Raw genomic sequence first — 11,175 nt, forward strand, 5'->3', positions numbered from 1 at the left:
TTAATGCCTTCACGCCGAAAACTGTGCTAATGGACACAATTCTCTCACTTATGGCAGGTAATTTTAACTCTGCTCTCATATGAACTATTCTCGTGGATTTTGAACCCCCCCAAGGAAGAGACGCAAAGCTTCATTTTGCAAGGATTCAAGAGATTTTAGCTCTTTTTCATGTACAGTGTGAGATGTAGATCATTGTAGTCAATCACAGAGTGTATAAATACACCAACGAGGACCTGCTAGGGCATTAATCTCTCCCAGAGTCTGCTCTTGAGAGAAGAAAGGTACCCCGGGTCGTTAATGGGGGACACCAAGGTATCTGAATGACTCGCAATTCTCAAGTGCACGCCCATCTATATGATAATTGGGAGGTGGAATACCACACGGAATAAGGGGACTAGTTTTCTGTACAGAGATAAGAAGTCCACATTCCTCAGCTCTAGTTGCAAAAGTATTGAGCAGAACTAACATTCTATTCTCGGAGGCAGCCTGTAAACATATAACATCAGCAATACAGACGACCGTGTCTTTTTTATTAGATGGAAGATCTTTAATAAGTTTATGCATTAAAACGTTAACTAATAAGGGGCTGAGGACCCCTTTTTGTGGAGTCCTCAGTTCAAAGTTTTTGCTCTTTGTGCTTCTAACACCATTAAACAAAACATATGTTGTTCGATTAGACAAATAGCCCTTTAGCCATTTCCCTTGTATTCCTAGATCAGCAAGCTGTTCTGTTATGATTTCCCTGTTTGCTGTGTCAAAAGCTGCTGTAGGTCGATGAAGACTGCTTTAAGGTAAGCTTCAGTATGAGCAAAGTATTCAGCAGAACAGTGTTCTGAACTGAGCCCAGGCATAAATCCAAACAGTTGAGGTTACAGGTGCCCCTGTATAGGATACATAAATTGGTTAAGGACAATGCGTTCAAGCATTTTAGAAACACACGATGTTAGAGACAAGGGTCTATAATTATCTGAATGTGGTTAGGTGGATAGGAAGAACGATACTCTTTTTTCCAATCATCTGGCAATACTCCTTCACTTAAACTCATTCTGTATAATACTAAACGTGGATTACCTTGTTCTTGTGAGACTAATCTTAGTAAACTGTAAGTAATACCGTTCTCTCCAAGAACAGGTAATTTGCCCACCTGTAGTGTATGATTTAATTTCCATTCAAATACATCATTAGGATCCAACACGAAAATAGCTGTACAGGCAAGATTGATGGTTCATTGTCTGTTGTGGCGTGATTCTCTAAGTTGGTTCTGTATGTTAATTGGAAGTGAGTTGTAACTTGATGTTAGTGCCCATTGATTAATGAGAATGTTTGCTTGTTATAGTGGGCTGTGGTGCTGTTGTTTGGTTGGGTTGCTTCTAGAGATTTTTCGTATTTTTTCACAAACTTCAACAAGTGAAGTTGGCTTGTTTATACTTTGTTGGAATTTCTTATGTTTGTGTTTCTAAAGAAAGTAGAGTTTACAGAATTCTTTAAAATATGTTATCTCTGTTTCCACATTTATTTTTTTTCCAATGTTCCAGCTTTTAGAATTGTTTTTAAATCCGAAGGTAAGCCATGAGCTAATTTAAGTGCTTCATTTCTAACAATTTTACTGAAAACATTGTAATTTCTTCCTCAAACTTAGAAAGGCTTTCGATATTAATCCAAGTTTTCCAACATCAGTATTCCCCGGACAATTGTCGCCGCCACCTGATCAGTAAAAATGAAAGTTAACAACAAAAACTTTATTACAAAAATATATTTATAATCACAGTCTCAATTCCTCATCTTGAGGAATAGTAGGAATGTTTTGGATATGAGAAGAGTTGAAGGTGGACATTCATTCGCCTTCCGGCACTCATTATGCACCAATATCAACTGTAAGGTTAAAGACAGCATCATGTTCTATCCATAGTGATGGGTGATAGTATGATCTGATGGTCGGTAAGCTGGCCCATGGACCCTGTAAAGATGGCCAAGTTGAATTACTCTTCAAGTTAGTTTAAGTTATGGCACAATTTAAGTCAAATATTTATTTACTAAATAAGACATAAAAGTTTTGTAGATATAAAAATACTTACAGATTACCGAGAGGACCGTGTCCAATCCCGTATCCTCCGTCGTGTCCTAATCTGCCACCATGTCCGTTAGTAAGGTAGGGTAGTGCCACTGCCACGTACACCAGAGACAGGAGTGCCACCACCACCATCAGCTGAGGAAGAAGAAGAGGTTAGTGACAGGCTGTTGGTGGCACCCAGGACCACGTACACCAGAGCCAGGAGTGCTACCGCTACCACCAGCCGAGGAACAGGAAGGGTTAGTGACACTGGTTGTGGCTGTCGTCTTGCTAAATATATTATCGGCAACGCTGTTGTTGAAGAAACTTCAGAAGTTTGTCTTGTATTTCTAGAGACATCAGCTCTCAAGATGGAGAACAATACTTTGTAAGTATGGGCCGGGAAGACCTAGGGTATTGTGAGCCCCAACAGCACATTGTAATTTACATATGAACAACACTATATAAAGTTTTACTGATATGTTCAATATGAACGACTTAAACCTATTACCAAAACATCCGTTGCCATTGTTATTATCTCATAAAACAGGAATAAATACAGTTGTACTCACAAGAGAGCGTAGAGTGGACATAATGCGGTGCTTTACAGTGAACTTAACTGTTCTTCCTCAGTGTGAAGATTGATGCCAGACCATCTTACTGGGCGCTTATATGTGCTGGCCGCACCCCGGGTCCTCTCACCAGCAGTTGCCATTTATGGTTAACTCCGACTCTTGGCCATACTTACTGATATAAATAAAGTTTACAAGTACTTACGGTTTGGCGACAATTGGTGTACATCTTACAAGAAGTACAGCTCAGCGATACTGAATGCTAACGTATTATAAAAGTTAATAAAAATCATTGACTGTAGCAGCAAAGAGGGAAAATACTTGGATAAATCAACATAACTTTCCGAGTTGGAGAGAGAGGAGGTTAAGGCCGTAGGTCGATGACGCAATTACTGGAACTTCCCGGACAGGGCACTGATCCTCCGTGACTTTGTAATATTGTGATGCTGGTTCTCTGTGATGCTGGAGTGTGGTGGTGCTGGTTCTCTGTGATGCTGGAGTGTGGTGGTGCTGGTTCTCCGTGATGCTGGAGTGTGGTGGTGCTGGTTCTCTGTGATGCTGGAGTGTGGTGGTGCTGGTTCTCTGTGATGCTGGAGTGTGGTGGTGCTGGTTCTCTGTGATGCTAGAGTGTGATGGTGCTGGTTCTCTGTGATGCTGGAGTGTGGTGGTGGTGGTTCTCTGTGATGCTGGAGTGTGGTGGTGCTGGTTCTCTGTGATGCTAGAGTGTGGTGGTGCTGGTTCTCTGTGATGCTGGAGTGTGGTGGTGGTGGTTCTCTGTGATGCTGGAGTGTGGTGGTGCTGGTTCTCCGTGATGCTGGAGTGTGGTGGTGCTGGTTCTCCGTGATGCTGGTTCTCCGTGATGCTGGAGTGTGGTGCTAGTGATCATGTCTTTCTTAAGTCTTCTGTCGTCCAGCGACCTGGGGTTTAGTTCCCTTTGTCTCTCTTGGTAGCTCAAATCCCTCAGGTCGAGTACTAATCTGGTGGAATACCTTTGAACCATCTGCAATTTATTCTTCTTTTTGACTAGATACGGTCTCCATGCTGGAGCTGCATACTCCAGGATTGGTGTGACATATGGGGTATGCAAAGTTCTCAATGATTCCTTACACAAATATTTTAATGTAGTTCTTATGTTGACCAGTCCTTCAGTTTGTCTCGGTCATCTTGTAGCCTCATGCTGTCTTCCTCTTAATCCTTTTCATAATTTTGGTATCATCAGCAATCCTTGAGATGAATGAGTCTATACCCTCTGGAAGATCATTTAAGTATATCACAAACAGGATAGATACGAGTACGGAACCCTTAGGAACTCCGCTGGTGATATCATCATATTCTGAGGTTTCGCCACTCACAATAACTTTCTGTTTCCTATTACTTTGGTATTCCCATATCCACTGGAGCACCCTACAAGTTACTCTTGCCTTTTTCTCCAACTTATCCAGCAGCCTCTTAAGGGGTACTGTGTCAAAACCTTTCCAACAGTCCAAGAAAATGTAGTTTGCCCAACCTTCTCTTCTTGCTTAATATTTGACGACTGTCGTAGAATACTTTTAGACATGTGAGGAGAGATTTGCCATCCCTGGACCCATGTTGATGGTGTGTCACGAAGTCCCTTCTCTCCAGATGTGTTACTAGGATTATTCTCACGATGTTCTCCATCAACTTGCCTGATATACAAGTTAGGGACAAGCTTCCTTTAGTTCAGGAAGAACAACAACTTCCTCTTGTTAGTTGCCATTTGTATATAGGTATTGCATTTGCTGACATGTTCCTTGAGTGTCAGGGTGTTGATTCTCTGTGGTGCTGGAGTGTGGTGGTGCTGGTGTTCTGTGATGTTTGAATGTGGTGCTGGTTCTTTATGAAATTGAAGTGTGATGGTGTTGATACTTCGTGATGTTGCTGGTTCTCCGTGGTGCTAGAGTGTCGCGGTGTTGGTTCTTCACGATGTGTACGAGTCATGTGTACGAGTCTCCAAACTTGATACGATGTATTATAAATGATTCTTTATCATCCTTAATTGTGGTTAAACTCTTGAACCCATTGTTAATGAAACAATAGTTGTCAAGTTTTTTCCCACTTCTTGTCTGAAACGTTGTGCGCGTTAGGCATAGTATATTCTAGCTCTATCATGAAATCCAATATTCAGCTTGTAACTCAATTTGTATGTATATACTTTTACCTAAATGAACTATTATTATTATTATTATTATTATTATTATTATTATTATTATTATTATTATTATTATTATTATTATTATTATTATTATTATTATTATTATTATCATTATTGTTATTATTATTATTATTATTATTATTATTATTATTATTATTATTATTATTATTAAACTATTATTATTATAACATTCATTATATTTTATTTCTAGTTTATCAAGACTACAAGTTGCATATCTAAATTATTTATCTAGCGTTCAGTTCCTGAGCCCAGTATGTGCCCTTTTCTACTACCACCAACAGGATGGGTATAGGGTGCATAATAAATGAACTTCAGGAAAACAAAAATTGGTGGCATAAGTGGGTATTGCGTCACGCAGCGCCCACACCAGATATGACTTGCCAAGTTCCTCTCACTAACTCGGAAAGTTGTTAAGTAGATTTCTCTGAGGGCTTCCCTCTTGCCGCTGTAGGTAATTGTGTGTTATTAATTATTATTATTGGTCTATAATGAGTATGTTTAGACTACATTACTAGAAAGTTTAAACAAACTTTGCATTGTGACCTATTCTATACAAATACAAATATAGTTCTGTGAGTGAGTTAGGGTTAAAAAGAGAAGCGGAGTAAACCATAAGTGGCAACTGCTGGTGGGGACTCGGGGTCTCCACAATACATATAAGCGACCCTTAAGACTGTTTGGCCTTACAGCTCACCATAGCCTGTGCTACACTGAAATCGTAGTAAAATCGGTCTGGTGTCTGTCTTCACACTAAGGAAGAACAATTAAGTTCACTGTACAACACCGCATTATGTCCGCTCTAAGCTATCTTGTGAGTACATTAACATTACTCTCACGTCTTGCTTGAGTAATACTATTTTTTATCACTTCTTCTTTATGTTAAATTCAGAAAATAAATTGTTACAATGATTGCCCGGAAACAAATCTTAAAACTTCATCTTGAAAATTGGCCTGACAACACAAATATAAGAAGCGTCTTCATCAACAATACATATTCACATATACAGTAAGACGCACGCCAGAACCCGACTGACAACCTCCTCATTTTACTTGTGGTCGGTTTCGAGAATTTCTCTACTCCTGCATCCCGGTCTGAGGCAAAATAACTTGGTGACAAATTTGATCGGTAAAGCTGTTACTAACAGCGTCTTGCAAAACTCTGTCAGCAGAAGTATTCGCAAACTCTGCGTCATTAAATACTGGAATGTGAAAAAATCGCGGAATTTAGAGATAACACCATCAATGGTGTCCAAGAAATGTGTAAGTACTTCATTCATAATGATGTGCTGCCCGAGATCTCAGCGAAGTATCCAAAATTTGCTTCTTGTAGATAATGCATGCACATGACTGTAAAGCTGCCGCCCAGTTGGGTGGATGCAGCAAGACTAGTAACTGTGTGACCCACTATAGATGTAAAGTGCTTTGAATAGTGACTTGTGAGCCTCTTGTTGAATCACTTGTGATACAAAAGATTATTGATGTGTGTGTTTGTGTAGTGATTAAATATGTATGTGTCTGTGTGTATATCACGAAAATAAACCCGTGATTAAAAATGTGACAGTGTCAGACCACGGAGGAAAATTGAAACAGGAATTTCCTTTAAGTACTTTCGTATATTAATACATCTTCAGAAGGAGTGCACATATACATACACATTTATGTGTATGTATATATGAATATATATATATATATATATATATATATATATATATATATATATATATATACATATATATATATATATATATATGTATATATATATATATATATATATATATATATATATATATATATATATATATATATATATATATATGTACATGTATGTATGAGTATGTGTACATGTATATATAACATGTACATATTATTATATATTATGTTATATATGTATATATAACATAATTGTGTAACTAGCGTCAAAAGATTGTTATTTGCTTAGCGACACGAACTAGAGGGTTCAGTTCCTGAACCAATTATGTGCCTCTGTAATCCTTTACACTACCGCCCTTGGGATGGGTATGGGGTGCATAATAAAGAAAGACATTCAATTGCATACACGCATATGTATGAACAAAATGATCCGGCGCTTCCTGTAGGTAAGTTTTCCAATTGTTAAATTTTTTTCTTCCTTCCTCTGCTGGTGTTGGTGGCACTTGTGGCTCTCGTGGCTGTGGCAGTGGCACTACCCAACCTTAGCTATGGACATGGTGACAGATTGGGACATGGCAGTGGACACAGGCTTGGACATGGGTCGTTTGGTCATGTGTAAGAATCACTATAAAGTTCTGAGATTACTAATATTTGTAACATATTATATTTGCTACAAACAGTACCGTGTCATAAGTTACTGTGATGTGTTGTAATGCAGTAATTGACCTTTACCATGCTTGTAGGTCCCACAGGGCTGTGTTCCGTCACACTAACAACCCGGTCCACCAGCCTTTCCCATCGTACCATCACCGTGGATAGAACATCACACTGTCTTCACAGTAACTGCTGGAATGGTGTATATTGTGTAGCTCAGGACGTGTAAAGGTCGACCATCAACACTGCTGGTAAGGTGTATATTGTGTAGCTGAGGACGTGTGAAGGTCGACCATCAACACTACTCTTATACACTATTCTCATCTCTCTCTCAGAAAAGGATTTAAACCTTCATACAAAAATGTGTTTGTAAATAAATATGTTGTTATTCAGTGGAATTTGGTTATTCAGCATGAGGCGTCGTTTGTTCACAAATGAATTATTCTAGACAATAAACATTTCAACAAAATATAGCCATAAACTTAGAAATAAGTTGTGAAAATGGAGGTTCATGCGTGAAACACTAATATTCAGAGCTCTTTTATGCGAGGCAGGAAGTTCAGGCTTAAAACACTAATACACCGATTCTTGGGAACACTGTAAATCACAAATTAGAACTATAAAAGGAATAACATTTCAGCAATTAGTAGAGAACTTGCTGTTACATTATTAGTAAAAGTTAACGAAGTCTTAGGTATAAGGAAAGATGTAAGTTATCTTACAAAATAATTATCTTAAACTGATAGATTTCAGGCAGTTTCAGAATTATCGACTGCAAACTGCTACGTGTGTAGTCACCACAACATCTGCAGTACTCGTCACCTCACGCAAGAGAGTAAAAGTCTGTAACAGTAATAACCTACTATATTACTCTTAGGGTTCAGTGTGATTTGCTGGATTAAATATTAACTAAGTTAGGTTCGTACTATTAGGATCAGAAACTATTTTCATTCATTTAAATTAAGTCTACTGTATGCTTATACCTGGCGTTTATACCAATGAGAGTAGGTTTTTGTTAAGAAAAAACATGAGGTTAAAATGCATTTTTTCATTAACCAACATAGGATTATGCCTGAACGGTAGAAGTCAGTGCCCCCAAAGATACAAAGCCAGTGTTCTCAATGCTTATATTCGTCGATCGCTTACCCACTGCTCCGAATGGAGCAACGTGAGTAGAGAGTTTGAAAGAGTAACTCAGGTATTGGTGAACAACGGATATAGCAACGGGAAAATAAACGCTGCTATAAGAAGACACTTGGACCGTTGGTATAATCCAGAACCTAGATCAGAAACCACAACACCTCCAATAAAATTATATTACAAATCAACCATGCACAGTGAACATATAAAAGAGGAAAGAATAATGAAAGAAATAATCCGTAAAGGAGTAAAAAGTAATACTCCTAACCAAAACATAGACCTGATCATATTCTACAAAACCAAGAAGACTTCCGAACTCCTTATCAAAAACAGCCCGAAGCCGACGGAGAAACCTCTACAGCAGTCAAGCGTTGTATAGATGCACACTTGCCCCCACGAAGGATGTAACCTTCAATCTAAGTACATAGGTATGACGTCGACCAAGCTGATGAGGCGTTTGACATGTCATCTTCAATCCGGTGCTCCCAGGAATCACATGAGACAAGCCCATGACATCACCCTAACAAGAGAAAGGTTGAACAAAAATACCTGTATAATAGACAAAACCCAAGATGCAAGAAGATTACAGATTCTTGAAGCAATTCACATAAGAATAGAACAACCTACCATGAACACCCAAATCACGGAACTATTTACTCTACCCACCATGAGAGTAAGGACGAGACCAGAACATAACGATGCCAACACAGAAGACACTGTTCAACATAACAGGCCAATTACACTTGATTTATCATTGTATGTAGTTAGCAGCTGCCTCGTATGGGCCAATAAGCCTTCCGCAGTTACCTCTATTCTTATGTTCTTATGTTTCACCCCCCCCCTCCTCTATCCCTTATGTATCCCCCCATGTTTTCACCTTTATTGTCTAATCACCTGACCCAGTGCGGGTATAAAATCAACCAAACCTGAAAATTCTTTTCACTTGAGAATGAACTATGGAGGTTCGAAACGTTGTGCAAATTGTATAAATAAGTGTAATACATTCTATAGTAATTCACTTCTTTTCTTCACCTTGAAATTACGAAAATGAGTTTTGGAGAACTCCTATTTCAGCTAAGCCCTGATGCTAAGAAAATAGTTAGAGGGATAGAAGCCCTAAATCAGAAGAAATTAAATACAGAATATGTGGTCATATTCAATGAGACATGTTTGAAAGAAAACCTGCTGCCAGTATACACCAATATATATATATATATATATATATATATATATATATATATATATATATATATATATATATATATATATATATATATATATATATATATATATATATGTTGTACCTAGTAGCCAGAACGTCGTACTCAGCCTACTATGCAAGGCCCGATTTGCCTAATAAGCCAAGTTTTCCTGAATTAATATGTTTTCTCTAATTTTTCTCTTATGAAATGATAAAGCTACCCATTTCATTACGTATGAGGTCAATTTTTTTTATTGGAGTTAAAATTAATGTAGATATATGACCGAACCTAACCAACCCTACCTAACCTAACCTATCTTAATAGGTTAGGTTAGGTTAGGTAACCGAAAAAGTTAGGTTAGGTTAGGTTAGGTAGGTTAGGTAGTCGAAAAACAATTAATTAATATATATATATATATATATATATATATATATATATATATATATATATATATATATATATATATATATATATATATATATATATATATATATATATATATATATATATATGTCGTACCTAGTAGCCAGAACGCACTTTTCAGCCTACTATGCAAGGCCCGATTTGCCTAATAAGTCAAGTTTTCATGAATTAATATATTTTCTCTAATTTTGTATTTATGAAATGACAAAGCTACCCATTTCATTATGTATGAGGTCAATTTTTTTTTATTGGAGTTAAAATTAACGTAGATATATGACCGAACCTAACCAACCCTACCTAACCTAACCAAACCTATCTTTATATGTTAGGTTAGGTTAGGTAGCCGAGAAAGTTAGGTTAGGTTAGGTTTGGTGGGTTAGGTGATCGAAAAATCATTAATTCATGAAAACTTTGCTTATTAGGCAAATCGGGCCTTGCATAGTAGGCTGAGAAGTGCGTTCTGGCTACTAGGTACGACATATATATATATATATATATATATATATATATATATATATATATATATATATATATATGTCGTACCTAGTAGCCAGAACGCACTTCTCAGCCTACTATGCAAGGCCCGATTTGCCTAATAAGCCAAGTTTTCATGAATTAATTGTTTTCCGACTACCTAACCTACCTAACCTAACCTAACCTAACTTTTTCGGCTACCTAACCTAACCTAACCTATGAAGATAGGTTAGATTAGGTTAGGTAGGGTTGGTTAGGTTCGGTCATATATCTACGTTAATTTTAACTCCAATAAAACAAAATTGACCTCATACATAATGAAATGGGTAGCTTCATCATTTCATAAGAAAAAAATTAGAGAAAATATATTAATTCAGGAAAACTTGGCTTATTAGGCAAATCGGGCCATGCGTAGTAGGCTGAGAAGTGCGTTCTGGCTACTAGGTACGACATATATATATATATATATATATATATATATATATATATATATGTCGTACCTAATAGCCAGAACGCACTTCTCAGCCTACTATTCAAGGCCCGATTTGCCTAATAAGCCAAGTTTTCATGAATTAATGTTTTTTCGTCTACCTAACCTACCTAACCTAACCTAACCTAGCTTTTTTTGGCTACCTAACCTAACCTTACCTATAAATATAGGTTAGGTTAGGTTAGGTAGGGTTGGTTAGGTTCGGTCATATATCTACGTTAATTTTAACTCCAATAAAAAAAAATTGACCTCATACATAGAGAAAAGGGTTGCTTTATCATTTCATAAGAAAAAAATTATAGTAAATATATTAATTCAGGAAAACT

General features: G+C 37.3%; 1 long non-coding RNA gene across 1 annotated transcript; it reads right to left on the reverse strand.

Moving 5' to 3' along the window:
- Positions 1-1,743: 1,743 nt before the first annotated feature.
- Positions 1,744-2,681, reverse strand: LOC123752685 (uncharacterized). Its single transcript, XR_006772218.2, has 3 exons — positions 2,623-2,681; positions 2,076-2,206; positions 1,744-1,957 (listed from the first exon to the last, which is right to left on the reverse strand). It is a non-coding gene; the product is annotated as an uncharacterized lncRNA (long non-coding RNA).
- Between the last annotated feature and the right edge of the window lie 8,494 nt (positions 2,682-11,175).

The sequence above is a fragment of the Procambarus clarkii genome, chromosome 25 (assembly GCF_040958095.1).
Source record: "Procambarus clarkii isolate CNS0578487 chromosome 25, FALCON_Pclarkii_2.0, whole genome shotgun sequence".
Taxonomy (NCBI): domain Eukaryota; kingdom Metazoa; phylum Arthropoda; class Malacostraca; order Decapoda; family Cambaridae; genus Procambarus; species Procambarus clarkii.